The sequence below is a fragment of the Empidonax traillii genome, unplaced genomic scaffold (assembly GCF_003031625.1).
Source record: "Empidonax traillii isolate 1590-97213 ecotype Southwest subspecies unplaced genomic scaffold, ASM303162v1 scaffold1001:size240121, whole genome shotgun sequence".
NCBI classification, from domain to species: Eukaryota; Metazoa; Chordata; class Aves; order Passeriformes; family Tyrannidae; genus Empidonax; species Empidonax traillii.
In genome coordinates, this window is record NW_020956194.1 from 213,111 (window position 1) to 231,624 (window position 18,514).

The 18,514-nt window shown below is 46.1% G+C and overlaps 1 protein-coding gene across 5 annotated transcripts in view; it reads right to left on the reverse strand.

The window, feature by feature from the left end:
- Window positions 1-14,795, reverse strand: part of HERC1 (HECT and RLD domain containing E3 ubiquitin protein ligase family member 1) — a 91,170-nt gene extending 76,375 nt beyond the window's left edge. For 4 of the 5 annotated variants that reach the window (XM_027903953.1, XM_027903957.1, XM_027903958.1 and 1 more), the window contains exon 1: window positions 14,712-14,795. The gene's annotated coding sequence lies outside the window, so the exon portion shown is untranslated. Of the gene's footprint in view, window positions 1-7,746; window positions 7,766-14,711 lie in introns of those variants that run through there. The other variant, XM_027903954.1, reaches the window with a different exon arrangement.
- Between the last annotated feature and the right edge of the window lie 3,719 nt (window positions 14,796-18,514).

Below are 18,514 nucleotides of genomic sequence, written 5' to 3' on the forward strand. Positions count from 1 at the left end.
TCAGGAGAAAGGGAAGGTGAGAAAAGAACTTTGAAATGAAAGCTTGAAAACTGAGGAACATGAGCAAGGAAGGCTTTTTCCTGGGCTGTGAGGGGGGGAGAACACTTAAATTACACAAGAAAATATCCTTATGAGAGTTCTCCCTCAGTGTTATAAACCCACGGAAATCACCTGCAGCGAGACAAAAGTTCTTTTCCTTTGTCAATCCGTCTCTCCAAATGCACCCAAAGGTGCATTTCCAAAGCTGCATCTCCCTGCCCTCGGAGGAGCATTCCCAAGTTTCAGAGGCCGCGTTTCCAAGCACAGAAGTCCAAGCAGCTACTTCTGGGCTGCTGGTTTGTTTACCCACCCAAACAAGCTGCCCGCGCCACTGTCAGATTCTCAAAGTCAGGGTCAAGCCTTCACAGCTTGCAATGATTTGTCAGCATCAAAGAGAGGCAAAAGGCTGCGCTTCAAATTCGAGGAAAATCAAATTACAGGCAATTCTGGTTTGGTCTGAAATCACAGGAATTAAATGGTTGGCACCTATTTACACACGGCCAAGGACTCACAAAGAGTGAGAGTTCCCAATCAATTCCATCGCCCCTTTATCCATAGTTTTCTGTTTAGTTTAGTTACACCATGATTTTTAAGAGGTTCTGGGTTAGAGGGTGTTTGCTGCAGCGAAGAAAGAATAAAGACCAAACCAAGAGCTTGTCAATGTTTGTCAGCAAGACAAACATCTGTAATAATTGACACACTTCAGATCTTCCCTTCTTAGTTAAAATACAGGGGGAAAGAGGGAAGTTGTTGTATTTCAGGGAGAGCCTTCAGTGGCCTAGCAAATACTTGAGAAGAATTTAAAATATTCTGTGTAATTAAAGAGTTTGGATTTTCTTAAATAGGAATTAATTCAGCCTGAAAACGCCACTTAATTCTGACAAGACACTTGAAATCCTCGTTTTTGAGGTGTAAGCTTGCCTACAATAACTAACAAATGACATGTGTTAAAATGGGAAAGGCCTGTTGCGAGTCAGCATTAAATACAACAGACAGTTGAGCAGCAGAGCTTTCAATTAAGTTTATATCGCTAATAAAATAGGCCAGTGAAACATTTAATGAGAAAAACCGTCTGTTTTCTAAGGGAAAAGAATTATTCTTGTACCTCAAATAAGAACAAAAGAAGCTGGAGATGCATCCAGCTACATGTACAAGTTATTTCCATGAAACAGAAATAAATTATAGAGGGAGAAACTATAAATACTGGACCCTTCTTCCCTCTGTCACCACAGCAATTTAAACTCGGAAACAGAAAGAGGAACTTCCATCTTGCAATCAAAACCAGCTCCAAATCCCTGACTGCAGGGATGACCAACACCTTCAGCTGAGGAGGGAATTTAATAAACCAGGTATTCCACTACAACTGTTTTGGTGGTTTTATACGTACATATATATATTTATATTATATACTATAAATATCTCAGTGTTTCATGCCTGTGTGACCGAACCACAAATAATCTCGGTGCACACAATCAGTTCTTTTCCAAATAGGAATGATTCTTGCAAAACATCAGAAGATCAAAGGGAAATTCCAGGGGAAATTATTTAAAATGCGTTTTTGTGTTTATATATCCCTTACAGAAGGTAAAATGGGACTGAAAAGTAAGTTATCCAGCCACCTTCCACCATCTCCTACGTGAGCTACAGAAAAAGACTTTTCTAGAAAGGGAACAAAGCAAACACTAAAGAATTTTCTCATAAATCCACCTGTTTGGCTCAGACTGTCACATCTCTAAGAACACGTTGATTTTTTTTCAGATTTTTTTACTACAGCTTCAGGAAACAGAGAAGTTTTTAGGTCTTCTCGCTTTGAGGTAAGTGGGACAGCTTTGATCATTTAAAATGCAAAAATAAGAACTCATTAAGGGGGGGGAAAAAAACAGGGTTAAACAGGTTAGAAAGAGAAGTTCTCAACTCCAACACAGCCACAGGACTTGGGAATTTGGAAACTGCTCCAGGCAACTCCAAAGGGGTAACTCTCAGTTCCTGCAAGAAGAGATTTAACCATGGAAGAAAAAAAAAATAGAGGGTTTTTTGTTTTGTTTGAAGGATGGTTGTAGAAAAGAGCCTTAAAAAGTGGAAGGCAGGAATGGTATCTCACTCTTTGGAAAAGCAGAGAGTGTAACAGCACAGCCTCCTCACAACACGAGCTGCTTTTTCAGGCCTCAGCACACACACACACTGGTTCATCAGCAGACAGAAACCACCCAAATGGGGGGAAGGGAAAAGCTGATTTTAGGGCCTTTTCTAATTTTTTTTTTTGCAAGCCAGCATCATCTCCAACACGGTGGTTCTACCTCGGTGCCAAATCACTGCTATTTCAGGAAAAATCATTTCAGTAAGAAGATACAAGTGCTGAAAGGAAAAACTGAACCACCACCACCACCTCAGAAATGTAACAGCGATTTCCCACTGAATCTTCCTGCCCAATTGTTCTTTTACAACGTTCTGCTCTCCTCCCTGTGCAAAAGGTCCAAAGAAGGGGTAAAAAGCAAAAGTGATCTCCCACAACATGCTGTCAAATGGGACACAGGGGGAATGTATTTCAACCAGGCTTTAGGCAGGACTTTACACAGTCCAGGGGGATTTTCCAACACGTCAAAATGCACTCAATGACACACGGTATCTTCAGCCAGCACGGAGAAAACACATTTTCTCACACAGTGCCTCCAGCACACACACTTGGTGAACTAAAAATCCCAGGTAAACCACACAAGCTCTGCCTCCCTGCCATTAGCAGAGAGGCACTTCCATAGCTCCCTGAGAATATGAGTTAATTAATTCACTGCAAGCAAGACTGACTAGCAAAACACTTCTTTTTTTCTGGGTTGTTGTTTTAGCTACGTTTTTGATAAAGGAGGAGTTCCACAGGCATAGGAGAAGCTGTTTTATTTAAAATATGACAGAAAACTTGATGCTGTGTGTTCAAGTTCTCTGCCTCGCCGTGATGCCAGTATTACAGTTCTCTTCTACAAGTGGGATCTCTTCAATATTTTAGCAATATTTTAGCTCTGCAGCATAAGCATTTAAAACCCTTGTAAATTATTTTGTTAATTCAAATGTAACATTACTGGCCATAAACCAAAGCCTTTATTCTGTATCTACTACAACCCTAACACACAAAACCTGGTTATTTTATATCTCCTCTGCAGCACTAACTAACCCAAAGATCTTTCCACAGGAACACTGCAAACCCTGAATCATCCAGACCAGATTCCTTTGCCATTTTCCCAGTTCCTTTATTGTTTCATGACCTTCTAAGTCTTTATCAGTCCACTCTTCCATACTTCTTACAAAGGAGGCACAAAGTCCCAGTAAAGCCTCGCCTCACGTGCTGCCAGCTGTCAGAATGCAGCAGGTTTTGCCATCCTTAATAAAGTTTTACAACCTGAAAATGCAACTAAAAGAAAAGCAACCCAATTTGCTTCCCTTTCTTCATAAAAAGGAGTTGTATATATAAGGATTTTAGATAGCAGGTATCAGGGCTCCAAACCACCTTTAGAGCTTTTTTTTTTTTTTCTTGAAAGGTGATTTAGAAACCAGGAATGTATAAAAGGGATTAAAATCCTGCTTTGTCACAGGCCAACAATATAAATTGCAGGAGGAATGCAAAACCTGCAAGATGTTTCATATTGCTCCTGGCCAGGGAACACCAGGAGGGTTAAAACCAACAGGATATAATGTTGCCCAAAAGAGTTATTTGCTCGATAATTGACCGGTGCCAAAAAGCCCTGCAGATCGCTGTGCAAGGGAACAACCCCCAAATGTTCTGTTTGGGAAAGACATGGAGTCTGTCCACAGCGTCAGGACAGATGGGAGGGGAATGGGAATCCACACAAAACAGCCACGGGAAAGAAAAAGGGAAAAGGACAAATCACAAAACACTGACACTGCAGAGAAATTATACAAATTAGCCAAGGACTGAAACAAAACAAAGCAGGGGCAGAAGGAACTCCAGCAGAGAGGGCGAGAGCAGCAGCTCCAGCAGCTGGTCCTGCACTCCTCACAGCCACTGACAGCAGCTCCTCCACATCTGTCCCCAGCCAGCACAAAGGCCACTGTCCCCCCTCCCCTTCGTATGGGAACAGAGTGACAACGTGGGAGCTCAGATCGGGATTGCTGTGCAGCTCTTTCCAAATATTTGTATTTGTTAGGTGAGACATGCCGAGGTTCTACTGGTATTCTTCCAAATTCAGTCTTCCTTTATTATCTATTTAGGATTATTTATTCATTTTCTATTACCTATTACTACACTACTGAAATCAATATAACCCTATGCTTTCAACTGGTCCATCTCCCAACGTTATTTTTTAAGTTAATGAGAAATTTAAGGTATTTACCATTATGTTTATAAAGAAAGTGATACAAAAGCCTAATCACGGCTTGCCCAGGTAAACCCTTGGGTGCTGTACAATGTCTACCCAAGCAGTGGAGAAATAAAATTTATTACTATTCTGCAGAGAAACTTCAAAAAAATCAGCTTAACTCATTACTTTTTCAGATGCACTAAAGTTCACTGAAGGAAAGCTGAGAGTGTGAGACTCTCCACACACAGAATCAGCAGCAGCAGTTGGGAAAAGGAGCTGAGAAGCAGAAATCTCCGTGTACCAAAAATATTCCAACAGTCTGAGTAAAGACAGGGGCCTGATCTTGCACTGGAAAAGGGATGAAAACCCTGGTGAGGTTTTCCCACTCCCACCTTCCCTGAGAGAACAATCACTTGAACTTCTACTCACCGGGTAGTCAGGGTGTTTTCAACCACCAGAACACACAGAAACAGACATTTTCTTGCAAAAACTACAAAAGTTTTCTTGAAGATGTATTTACCAGCAATCCTGAGTCGAGATTGAGAAAGCCAGCAGTGGACAGGGGACTGCAATGTGGACAGGGGGTCAAAATTCACACTCATTTAGCTTTCCAGTTAGCAAGTGGGAAAGTGGATTGCAGCTGTGACATATATGTATTTACAGAGATAGATACATATATATACACACATATATAAAAGGGGCATACAAGAAAGGTGGAGAGATACCTTTTATCAGGGCCTGGGGTGACAGGATGAGAGGTGAGGGGTTTAAACTGAAAATGGGCAGGTTGAGATTGGAAATAAAGAAGAAACTTCTAATAAAGAGGGTGGTGAGACACGAGAGCAGGTTGGCAAGTAAGCTGTGGATCCCCCTTCGTGTTAACACTTCCAGGTAACATTTACATTTCTTGCCTCAGAGTACTCCAGGTACAACTGACCCAAAAAGAAACTTCTGTTGTATAAACTCATAAATACAAGGAAACATTTGGCCAATGTAATTTCTGGGCCGTACAGACCTGACAGCAAACCAATTTTATTACTGGTAAGGAGGACTCGAGCTGCAGGCTCTTCTTTAAGCAGCAAATTAATTCCAGCTTCCAGCAGAGAACATGATTGCTCGAGCCACCTGAATTTCCTCCCAACTAACTTGATGGCAGCAGGTCAATGCCAACAGGCAGCCCAGGCCAGGGAATATACCTGGCCAGCTCCAAGGTCACAGCTCCACTGGCTGTGCACTGGCAAATTCCACAGTCCTCAAGAGGAAGAAAAGGTACCTGCCCAGGGCCTAAATGAAGACAGTGGTATTGAAAGGACAATCACTTTGGAACAACCTGTGACCAGAAATCAAAGGCCTGCTCCATCGGGTCTTCCTGAAATACTTATTTTTGTCTCCATTACTTATTTCTAAAATGGGGATAAAAGTGCTTCTCTGCCCCATGAGTATTACAAGAATAATTACACTGAAAACAGAAAGGAAGGTTGGAATATTAAGTGTTTTAAACAGAAGTAGTGGAAGGTATATCCGTTTTGCTACTAAAATACAAATCCACATGGAGCTTTCCCCATCCACTCCATCATCACTGATACTTTAAAACATGCAGAGCACCCCTGTACAACTATCTTTGAAAAAGAAAGACCATGGCTACCTGAAATTGGTAAACTAAAGACAAAGAACAACTGAGATCTTTAGCCAGTCCACTTAAACCCTTCCCTCATCAACCACTATCCATTTAATTCAGTTCTGAAATAAGAGAAGTGCAGCTTTCACTGATAAACTATTTCTCAGTTCAAGGATTAAATAAAAAAATGCTGTGTTATATCCTTACTATGCCGGGCAGTCCTTCGGCAAAAATAAGTCAAATACTTGACATCCCTGTTCTTAACCAACAATTAGATAAATAGCTCCTTTGCACAGTTTCCATAAAGAAATTTCAACACCCCCACTTCCCCCTCAGCTTACACGTTTATCCTTAACGTTCAGACAAAGATCAAAACATACATAATATCTTTAAATAACAACAGAAGAGCAGAGAGGAAATCCTCAAACAGCTACAGGTTTATAATCAGAGACAAGGAGCTGAATTCTGAGACACAGCCACTGCGTACAAATCCACCCAACAAATTCCTCCCAGGGGCAGGGACACGGGAGAACGGCAGTGCCCTTGTGTCCTGCAGCACAACATCGCACAGCTTTCAGTCCTTCCCACAAAAATAACAGACCCCTCTTGGACCACGGGGAAGCAGCAGCAGCCTGAGCAGGTGCACAGGCCACCTTTGCAGGTTAAATGGGGTTTTTTTGCAGGTTTTCCCCCCTCAGTCTGTGAGATTCAACCCTGAGATGCAGGTCCTCCCCAGTGCACACCCCTGAGCCACGGGGGATGTGGGACACGCGGGGCCCCCGGGAAGGAGCTCTAAATTCAGCAGGTGTAAACTCACAGCTCGGAGGTTTTGTTAAGAAATAACAGCACAGAACGCTCTGCTGGGCTACAAATCTGCTGGACCTCGTGAGGCAGCACCACACGTGTACAGACACCAGTACATGCATTATCTGTACACACAGCACACGGTCCAGCTACAGCAAATTCACCAGTCCGTGAGGAAACAATCGGCTCACACATGTGACAGCACAAGATGAAGATGCTCAACAACTGCACTAAAGCAGTTCACAGCTCCTATGGGCGCTGTGAAAGGGAGAGAGAGAGAGTACAACAATAGGGTTCTGTCCCCAAAAAAAAAAAAAAACATGAAAAGCAGCTTGCACGCAGGAACTTTGAAAGAAAATTAACCATATGCAGTTATAAAAAAATAAAAAAAAATCACAGTAAAATACCTGCTCGGACATCGCTTTGGAATACAAAATAAACCGCCCCTGAGTAAAAGCATACATACAGTTTTTCAGGATGGCAAGCGAGGGTGAGCGAGCAGGCCCCGGGGCGCCGATGGCACGGGCTGACAGGTCGGGAGGTGCGGGGAACACCCCCAGCCGTGCCCGGAGCCGACGGAGGCCAACGTGACAAACCTGACGGTAGATTTTGCGGCACCGGTCGCGTCCAGCTGGGATGCAGAGAGCCAGGGATGCATCCAGCGCTCGAGGGGAACGCACGGCCACGCCACGGCCGCGAGGTTGCGGGAGCGAAGCCCGGGCTCGGAGGAGCCCGGCCGCGGCACTGCTGTCTGAGGGGGCACAAAAAGCCCCCGCGAAAGGACGAGCGCTGCCGGAGGACGCCCGCCCCTCTCCCCCGCCTCAGCAACAGGGTGCCGCCACCTGCGCGGCCCCACCTGCCCGCCGCCCGCCCTCCCGGCCGGCCCTGCCCCGCTCCGGGCGCCGTGAGGGGGTCCCGGCCGAGCCCAGGCCTCCCGCCCCTGCCCGCGCCCCCCCGGCGCGGCGGCCGCGCGCTCACCAGGCAGCGGCGGGAGCGGCGGGGCCGGGGCGGTGCGGGGGTGCCGCGGGGGTGCCGGGGCGGTGCAGGGGGTGCCGGTGCGATGCGGGGGTTGCCGCGGGGGGTTCCCGGCGGAGCCGCGTCCGCCCGGCCCGGGTGTCACCGGCAAAACATGACGCGGGCGGGCGGGCGCGCGCGCAGATCTCGCGGGGCTGAAGCGCGCGCGGCTCTCGCGAGAGCGCCGCCCGCTCTCCCCCGCCCGCGAGGCGCGTCCCGTGCGCGGCTCCCTGAGGCGGGAGCGCGCGGGGCTCCGTGAGGCGCGCGGGGCGGGGCCGCGCACGGGGGCGGAATCCCACAAAATGTGCACAGATCCCACGAGGATCATCCATCCAACCCTCAGCCCTGCACAGGCCCATCCCCAGCAGTCCCACCCTGTGCCCCAGAGGATCAGCCAGACCCTCCTGGAGCTCTGGCAGCCTTGGGGCTGTGCCCACTGCCCTAGGGAGCCTGTTCAGTGCCAACCACCCTCTGAGGGAAGGACCTTCTCCCGATATCCAATCTAACCCTGCCCTGACACAACTCCAGGCAATTCCTGGGTGCTGTCCCTGGTCCCCACAGGGCAGAGCTCAGTCCTGCCCCTCCCCAGGAAGGTGTCACTGCAATGAGGTCTCCTCTCAGTCTCCTCCAGCTGAGCAGACCCGGGAATGGAAACATCACCAAACCACCAGACAACTGGTTTTGCATAAAAGCACCTAAAAAGATCAGATCGGGGGAATCAAACACTGAATTTAGATGAGGATACTGATCTAACCGACGTGTTGCACAGTCAGTGAAGGGATGCTGTGGGCAGGGATAAAAAAGTGTGCAGAAAAGGCAGAACCCATCACACCAGTGCACAAGCAGGAGCACATTAAAGGAAAGCGTTTGCTTAAACAGAATGGACAGGATAACGGCAAGAAGTAGTAAAAGCGTCACTGGGGACAGACATTCTGTGTCTAAAATAAGAAATAAGTTCCCACTGAAAGGAGCTGCAGGCTCAGGTAGTGGCAGCGACAATGATGTGCCCAGATCAGGGAGGCCACAGCGGCAAGAAACAAAACACTGAGGGATCTCAGTTATACCCACGGAAATTGGTTACAGCCCTACAGCAGCAGGGATGCCATGACTGAATCAGTGCACTTTATTAATGATTAAATAAAGGACAAAACTGGCAAAAAAAGAGGAAAACTTCTGTGCGAGGAGTGAATGCGTATGTTTGGGTACGTCAGCTGAAGGTAGGAATGTAATGCAAGTTTACAAAGATTGGTGGCCTGAAATAAGTGAACAGGGAATAATTGTTTACTGCCTCTTCCAATAGAAGAGCTAGAGGGTAACTCAGGACAAGCAAAAGAGCAATTATTTCTTCATTCACATAGAATTAAGCTGTAGAACACCTTGCCACAGGACAAAATGTAGTAAAAGTTTACCTGGACTCAAAAAGGGACTGGAGAAATACAAGAAAGGGAAAAAAAAATCCATCACAGATTACCAAAGACCTCTCCTATAGTCAAAAAATGTCCTGACCCATGGAAGGCCCTGCAGTATTTGGGGACACATTACTGATGTGCCTTTCCTTCCTGAGGCATCTGTTGATGGCTGACCTCCCCTAAAAGGCTGCTCATGGATTCATCATTTCTTGCAGCAGAATAAAACCCATATGCCTTGTTTTGAAAAGTCTTTGACCCAACCAAGCTAAAAAACACAGGATGAGGAAAAAAAAGTCTCTGTTAGCAATTTACCTATGTAATATCCCACAGAGTAATGGTCAAGACAGCCTGTTTTTGTTCATCAAGTTCTAATATTTTTTTCTAGTTTTCTACTCCTAACTCTTTTTTTCTAAAACCATAATAAAACTCTGATGTGAACGAGCAGCTTCTCTGCTGATGAGACCACCATGCAAACAAACATCACCAAAAATGGGGCAAACGAGAAACGCATTTTAAAGCGTTCTTAGAGTATTTAAAATACGGCAGAATAAACCTAAAAAATTCAACAGTTACATGAAAATACATTCAGTGTAGAAGAGAAAGCAGAAGAAGCAGACCCTGGGCTGTAGCAGTGCTCTTTGTACACGGTCACATGCCCCACACCCACACACTCCCATTAACCACGACATGAAGACAACCCTTATCACCGACTGCAGCTTTTATGGCTTGCAGGCTCCACCAGCAGCCAAGTGGTGTCCAGTTCTCAAGGAATTCCTCAGCTTTGCAGATAATTAATGATTTCAGTCACGCACACTTAGATATGAAGTTCACAAACCCACAAGGTTTTCCTGGTTTGTTCAGCCCATTGATCACCCTGCAGTACTGAGAGCCCAGGATTGCCACCTTCCCCTGGGCCTGGATGCAGGGGGAGGGCTGTTTCCACAGCCTCACTGATCCCAGTATTTAAGTTAGGTTACCAAGCTTGTTTATCAGATAACAACTGTTAATATTTGATATTAACCACAATCTTTGGTAAGTCTCAGCATATGGAAGTCAAGGGACTTGCCCAGTTTCTCCGTCAGAGCTGGAGCCCCACTGCCTGAGGTGTCTGCACCAACACCCACCTGGCACTCGGGACCTCCCCAGCTCAAACAAAAGCCAGGATGGCAAGCGATGCAGGGTGAGGAGGATCGTTCCATCTCCCTAGGATGGCAAGTACTGTCAAAATTCATGAGAACCCACAGGAAGCCAACAGCATTCTGACCTACAGGAGTACCAGTGGGTCTAAAAACAAGGCTATAGAATAAGGGGAACCAGAGTTGCATTTGCTGTGACAATACCTGTGGCTGTCACCAGAAATCAGTCACCTGCCAGTAAATGAAAACACAGCACTCCCATCCTTTGGAATGTGCAGGGGCTCCTGGAACTCATTTGGGCACCCTGTGGACACATCAGAGGACAGATAAGCCCTGCAGCCACCTGCAGCAGTGCATTAGCAGGGTGAAAACAGCAAAAAACGTTGGGAAGAGTTTCATGGGCCAGGCCAGGGATACCTGAAGTACAGCTTTCCAGTGGGCAGCATCATCCCTCCTCTCCCCTCCTCCACAGGCATAAGCAGAGGACTTCAATCCCCACAAATGTCAGGAGTCCAGCAGGTAATGGCCCTGACTGCAGGACATTCATGCTCAATTCTATTTCCAAAACAGGCTCCATTTCAGCTTCAAAGCATGGCAGGAGGCCAGGAGAAAGCCACAGGATCATGCAGGTTTCAAGGAAAGGAGGCTGTAGATGGCAACTCTGTTATCTCTGTGCTCTCACCTCCCTTAAAACAGAAATAGTCCTCCCTGATAACTGCACACCCCTCAAGTCCCACCCTCTGGCTCTCCTCTTTCCCAGCCTCACTTGGACTAAGGCAGATTTCTTCTAATATTCAGCTCTGCAAGACCTATTTTACATCAACGATTTCCTATTATTTTACATGAGTTTCTGCATTATTTATTAGTTTTAAATGTATTGTTATGTAATCACATCAAACGTACTCAGGCAATGAAGATGAAGGTATGATAATGAAAGAACAACGTGCAATTTAACATCAACCCTTCTTCTGAAGCTGTTAGTGGTTATCCTTTATTTTTAGCAACCACATTTAACTCTTCATCCTCTTCTGATCAAAACATGACACCAGGGCTACGACCAACTCCACTCTCCCTATTTTTGTAAGATCTTTTTCTGTACTGCAGTGCCCAGGACAAGACTCAACATTCAGCATGAGACCGTGCTATTTATCTAAGGCTTGTTCTTAACTCCTTTTCCACAATGCAGGATAATTTTGGATCATTACAGAAAATGGGATTTAGGCGTGAAATACCTCAATTAACTGTTTTTCGCTTTTACTGCCTTTTTTCTTTTTTTTTTTCCAGCAGGCACTGCTAACATTGGCATGCCTTGCTGTTGTCATGGCAATGAAAGCAGTCTATATGGCTTTGGATGTGACTCAGAAATCATTTTATACAGAAATGGGACAACAATTAGAATAATGGACACTGGGTATTCCTGTGCCACCACTTAATAAATGCTCAACAGGATCAGAACAAAAGGGACTGAACAAAAGGCCCTTGATTGGACACGAGACACCAAATTGTTACTTGTGACCCTATCTTGCAGTTAGGGCTGTGTGGGCAAAGCTTTGTCACTCCTGAGGTTTATTAAGATTACAGTGACCCGCCTGGGCACTTCTTAACCAGCCCAGGACCAGATCTGCCCAGGTAAGTGCTGCTCTCAGAAATACCTGAGGAGTTTTGTATTGCAGACTCAGCCCAGTAAAAATCGGGATTTCAATTGTCTTGAAATGCTCCTGTCTCTCTCTGTGAGGGCTCATTCCAAGGCAGGGCTCTTCTCACGGCCAGTGAGTCCACAAAAGAGAAAGATTTTGGAGAAGCAAGTTTGCCAATTAAGAGATGAGGAAAGGAGCTGTGTCAGTCCCTGATCAGGTGGGGAGGAGGAGGAGGCAGTGGCAAACACCACCAAAGCCAGCCCACACCAACCTAGGAAGTGTCTGGAAAAATTATTTTGAGCCGGGCTATAAATACCATTCACCTCTGTCTGCTGCATCTTACTCATCACAACACTCCTCTTCTCCTGGGGATCCATGGTATGTGAGGGAAGCTGCTATTGCAGAGATGCCAAGTGTGGAGGCACTGAAATACATGGATCTGTGTCAGTCCTGAATTTCATCTTCCTACCCCTGTTCTGCCGGGCCAGTTCTCTTTAACTGGCTGGTAACATTTCCCAGCTATTTTACTCCAGAGAACAAACGGGAAAGGCACATGGGAAACAGGAGGGGTTTGCACTGGAGGACAGTGAATGAGAATACGCAGGGGAAAATAAAAGGATTATGTGTAAACAACTCAGTAACAGCTAAATTCACACACAAGGCTAGTTGCAAACTAATCTGTGCATGGGTATGAAACACTTTGGGCACGTGGAGCAAGCAGGTTATCAGAACTTCGAAAGGAATGGTAATTCTCCTTAACTCAGTGTGGCAGCATCCAGAGCACAGCCAAAGTGCAGCTAAAATATTTTACGTCACAGCAATAGCTGCGTGCACAAAGATAAGTAATAACTGCACGCATAAAGGTACTGCAGAGAGGGAAACAACAAATGAAAATGGCCCGTGGTCAAAGTCCCAAGCACAGGATTGCCACTCCCCAGCTCTGCCCTTAGCAGGTGTTCAAAACACCTTCAGGGCCTTAGCACAGAGGTTTGGTGCTCTGCTTTCCTTTAAAAACCCCTGCTGTGCAACGCAGGAAGCGGGGACACGCTACAATTCCTTTATCCCACGGGAAGAGTCCCTGTCCCAGCTGTTCCCCCTTCCTCTAGCTTTTCCTACTCCCTGAGAAAGCCCTTGGGACGGGAGCAGGTGAAAGGCAGCAGGGAGCTGTGCCATCCCCCGTGTGTCCCTGCAGGGGCAGGGAGGTGCACACAGACCCAGGCTGGCTGTCCCTGCGCATCCCACGTGGAGGGGTCACCTGCCGCCCTGGCCCTGGAGCAGCAGCAGCAGCAGCAAACAGAAGGTCGGTGCTGGCAGGACACAGGGGCTGTCCCTGCCAAACCCAGCACGCAGGAGATGTGTGATTGTACACACAGCCCAGAGCAGGCCCTCCCAGCTGCCTCAAAAAGCGGCACCCACAGCGTTTCCAGGTTAATGTGTACGAGGAGTTGCATCACATGAAACCGGGCTCGGGAGCAAAATAACACCTGAGCTGTTTCCAGCAAGCGCCAGTGTCCTGGTTTGTTCCAATGGAATCCAAGAGAGGTGACAAATTAGTGGAAGAAAGATCAAAGTTTGTGCAGCCATCAGCACAGCGCTGACCCAGTGTCCGTGTCCTTAAGGAGAAAAGACACAGAACAATTTATCCAGAGGGCTTCCATTTTTCTCACTGAGTCCTCTTCCCATTTATTCCTCTCTGAAACAGGCACAAGCCCCTAGTTAGATGTAGAACTTGCTTTCTAATTCCTCTAATCCTTTTGCACAAATGCAAAATATTACTATCCTTCAGCACAACTGCTCCATGCACGACCCTGTACGTGGTGTCTTTCAGCAAGAGGCATTTAATTCTTAACGCAGAGCACATAATTAATGTTATGAAAGTCGTTAATAAATACTAAATCTGGGAAAAGAAGCATTCTATAGTTGTGATTGTTTAGTTTTTCTTTGCAGAATACAAATGCAAAAAAAAAAACCAGTAAAAGCTGTTGTCCAGACTTAAAACATTCAGAGGCCACGATTACACACAGTCCTCAGGTGATTGTGCCCCATGAAGCCTGAAGGCCTAAAAGATACTGCAGCATATTCTAAACCACTGTTTGGCACTCTTAAGAAGAATTACATTTTCCATTTTATCTACATAATTCCTTGGATAAAAAAATTATTTTTTTCCAAAACAATCTTCTTAGGCAAAAAAAAACCCCACAACTCTATTTCTGTCTGAGAATTCCTCTTTCTGAGCTTGAGCTACAAAAGCAATTCATTTTTCTCTGAGTTTATCATCTTTTAAAACTCTGGCATTATGTCACTCCATTCCACCAATTCACTATTTTCCCCCCTCTTTTCCTATTAGTTATTCCTCACGTCCCCTCACTGCTGTTTTTTTTAACTGACTTTTCTTTGGCTTCTGTCAGTTCATTGATATTTTTCTAGTCTTTAGCAGGAAGTGAATATTCTAACTGTTGTCTGCAAGCTGTACAATGAGGAATTATCCTTCTGCTTTCACGAATCAATGACCACTCTGTAAGGCCAAAAGCAGTTTTTCTCTTCCCATTGTTTCCCCACTTCCTCTCACCCCGTTTGTTCTTGCACTCAGTTTTGTTTTGTTTTTTCCAGCCAGCACCACAACACAAATAATACCCTCCCACACCTTCCACTTCGAGATCTCACGCTACTTTTCAAAAGGAATCCCCTTTCCCTGCCATGGGGAGAACACAAGACACAAACAGCAGAGTTACCTCCCCCCAGGGCGCGCAGCACGGGTTGTGTTCCAGCTCAGCCCGTTCCCTCATGTTCTCCTGGTCCAAGGAAAGCCCTGCTCGGACTGGCCTGTTCAGACACAGGTGGGTAAAGTTCAAGCATTGCTTTTTCCTGTCCCACTTCACTTCTTGGGCCGCTTCCACCACAACACGTCACTGCCACTGGGCCAAGGACGGGTCCCCTCCCGAGGGAGAAAAAAGGTCCCTTCCAAAACTGATATGGGAGAGAAACCTCTCTCTGGGAGCCCTGGCAACATCCTCAGTCAGAGAGGTGAAAATCTGAGCCTGGGCACACCAACCAGCTTTTCCAGAGCTGCTGTGGAGTCTCAGAAAGCTGAGTCCACTCTCCACACCAGCAGAGTTTAACCCCACAGGTGCTGCCCACACGTGTCTGGGTGGGGACGTGTCCTGAGGTCCTGGACTTGCCAAAGTCACAGAGACACCAACACCCATTTCCTCTTTGCTGGAGGTGATCGAGCCCTAACTCACCCAGATAAGAGATGAGCTAAAAACACCAATAAACCTTTCAGCCAATTAACAAGGTGGTAAAAGACCAGTCCAGCTCTGCTGGTTGGTGGGTGACTGTGGCCCTCCCAGCCTGTCTGTGCTGGTAAATCCATTGCCGGGGGACAGAGGCACACATTTCCATCTCCTGGGTTTGCACCGCTGGTTACAGGCACATGGCTCTTTGTAACTTCACTTACCAACAACACTCACCCCCCCAAAAAACCCACCAAAGCCCCACTCAGCCCTAGAATCAGACACTGCACAGGAAGGGCTGCAAAGGGCACCCTGTTCAACCAACAGAACACCCATCAACGCCTCCTGGGGGTGCTTGCATGGTCAGCAGGGCGTGGAAGTTATCCCTGCCTGAACCTCAGGGACACCATTCCTGTAGCTGGAATGTTATCAAACTGCTAAAAAACAAAAACTCTGTGCATAAAGCAACTCACAGGAACATGGAATGTGATTATTTTTTTTGTGGGTTGATTTTGTTGTTGGTGGTTTTTTGTTTGGTTGTGTTTTTTTTTTCAAAGTCCAAGAACTCACAAAAAAAAAAACCCAAACTCCTCTCAACCCGTTTTCTGAGAATATTCAGTATAACTTTCCACAAAGTGACATTTCCCTAGAAAATGTCCCTCTTAAAGCTGTAGTTCCTCTGCTGTTCCAACAGCACAACAAAACACTTGGAAGCTGGAGTTGCCCATAAGCTCCATCCCCTGGAGATATGGTTGGGAGTTTTCCAGCCCTCCCTCTGGAGAAATGTTTGGGAGTTTTCCAGCCCTCCCCCTGGAGAACTCTGCTCTGGCACCAGTTTTCATTCCCACTCAGACTGGAACAGCCCAGCGCTGCAGACTCAAAGTGCACTTTTAGCTGAACAATTTTTATATAACAAATACAACAGAAATATTCACAAAATAACAGCTGTGAAATCGTACCAGAGGAAGGCAGTCTGCAGTAAACTCACCCAAACCTCAAATCTACCTATTTCAGAGCCCTGAACACCATTCCCTTGGGACACACAAGGGAACACAAGACACTCCCCAGAATATTTTTTAATAAATTCTCCTCCTTTTAAATTCTCCGTGTTTCGAATTTCTCTCTCTCACGTCTCTACTTCTGAAATACTTTAATTAAAATGAATATTCGAGAAACCTCGCCAGTTGTTGGTTTCTGGGTGCCAAGCAAAGGGCAGCCTCTAATTGCTGCGAACAGTTTGGTTCAGTGTGTTAAGTTAAGCACAGAATGTATTTTACACCGTGCAGCCCCCTCCAAACTTCAGTAAGGAAGGATTATTACAGATAGAAATTTACCTCCTGAGCCTGCAAGGAGCTCCAGCATTGCCCACCTGCCCAGGATATAATTTAATAAGGTCTTATGGCAATGCTGGATCTCACCCCACTTTTTTTTTTTTTTTTTCCTTAAAAAAAATAGACTAAAGCTACAGAGTAGCTGCGACAGTTGAATAAACATCCTTTAATGTTAATTGATAAACAACCATAACGTGTTGTCATTTATCCATGGAAAGGCTGATGGGGGAGCACAAATATTAAACAGCTACATTTAGTGTTGTATTTATATGGGTTTGTTTGGGTTTTTTTTAAACTAATGAGCTCTGTGTTCATTAAAAATGTCGTTTAACACTTTCCCAGCTTAGTAGTGAGGGGCTGGTTTTGCCACAGCTTGGATGTGCAGGGTAAGTGGGAATGACAGAGGACAATGACCCATGAAGTGCATGGAAGAATCCATAACCTCCAGTTAAGCTAAACGGGTTCAGTGAAGTGGGAAATATCCCAAATCACCTTTTTCCTGTTAAAGGAATCAGCTAAAAGGGCAATGTCATGTGTTGAAACGATGTTGTGACTCAGCAGATTTGGTCAGGCTTTTTACAAAGGCATCCTGCGCTGGGTGACTTCATCTTATTACCCTGAAGATTTATCTTATTTTTAAAAACATATCCCTCTCTATGCTGCAGATCAGCAATCACAGATATTGGGCAGTTTCCAGCTCGGAGAAAACAAAAGAAACGCAATAATATAGTTCTGATTAAAGATTTTCTTCCGCCACATACTTAAATAATCAGCCAGAATGACTGGAAAAGAAACATGAAAAGCACAGGGAAAAAAAAAAAAAAAAAAAAAAACACCAAGGAGCCAAGTGCAAGCTGTGGAACCAAACCCCCCCATGTGACACCACAGTGCCAGAGTGGCTGTTGTCAGCACAGTGACCTGGCAGTGGCAGTGGCCATCTCTTTCTGGTGCTCTGGGGTGTCACAGAAGCAACAATTCCTGCTGTGTTAGGAGGTACCAGGATGTGGTACCTGGACACTGCCCCGGGACACCCACTGCCACCTCCTACACCTCCACCAACGTTTATTGCCCCACCATTCCCCACAGTGACCCTTCCCCACCTCTCCCAGCTCCTCCTCAGTCAGTGCCCTGTTCCCCTCAGCCACAGTCCCTTCTCCCCTCTCTGTTTGCCCACCTGTCTGTCTCCTGCCCTGGCACGTGGCCCAGCCCCTGCCCTGCCAAATGCCCTTTATTCCACTTGGCCTCTGCTCAGAGCACACACACCAGCACCGGCCTGGCCTGGGGGACACCTCCTGTTTGGGCCTGGCACGGAGGAACTCCAGTGGAACACCGTGATCCAGCTGCTCCAGAGGGCAACCTGTCCCAGTTTAGTGCTGGTTCTTGCTCACCTCGAGCAGAGAGAGGCTCCAGCATCGACTGGGGTGCAACAGAGACCGTGGCAAAGCACAGGGGGAGTTAGTTTGGCTTGTCATTTTGTCTGCAGCATTTTCAGTGCCTCCTTTCTGCCTTGCCCACCACGAGCCTTCTGTGGGATGTATAACCATGCACAACAGAGGACAAGCTGTTTTAACACTTGGAGGGAGATGTCACTCCAAGAAATGTCCTGGGCTCCATCTTCTGTAAGAGGTGCCTTAAGAAACGTGCACCAAAGGAATTAAAATCAAAACTGGTGTCACACTTTCATGCAGCAGTTGAACAAAGCAAAACAAATCAGCATTATTGCTCAAGTGCTGCTGGAAGGATGATTTTTAAAGTTCATGACTGAAGAGTAGGGGAAAAAAAATTAGTTATTTACCCTGGCCAGAGTTTAGAAGTGATGCAACATTCATGACCCAATTAAACCAAAAGCAGCAAGGCAGGTAAATCAATAAGGACAACCCTCCCAGTTTTGTTTGCACACTTCATACCAGGGTGTCCTCCTTGAAACAAAAGCTGAAATGCTACTGTGGAAACTGGGAATCAGCACTCCAGGAAGGTCACTCAGAA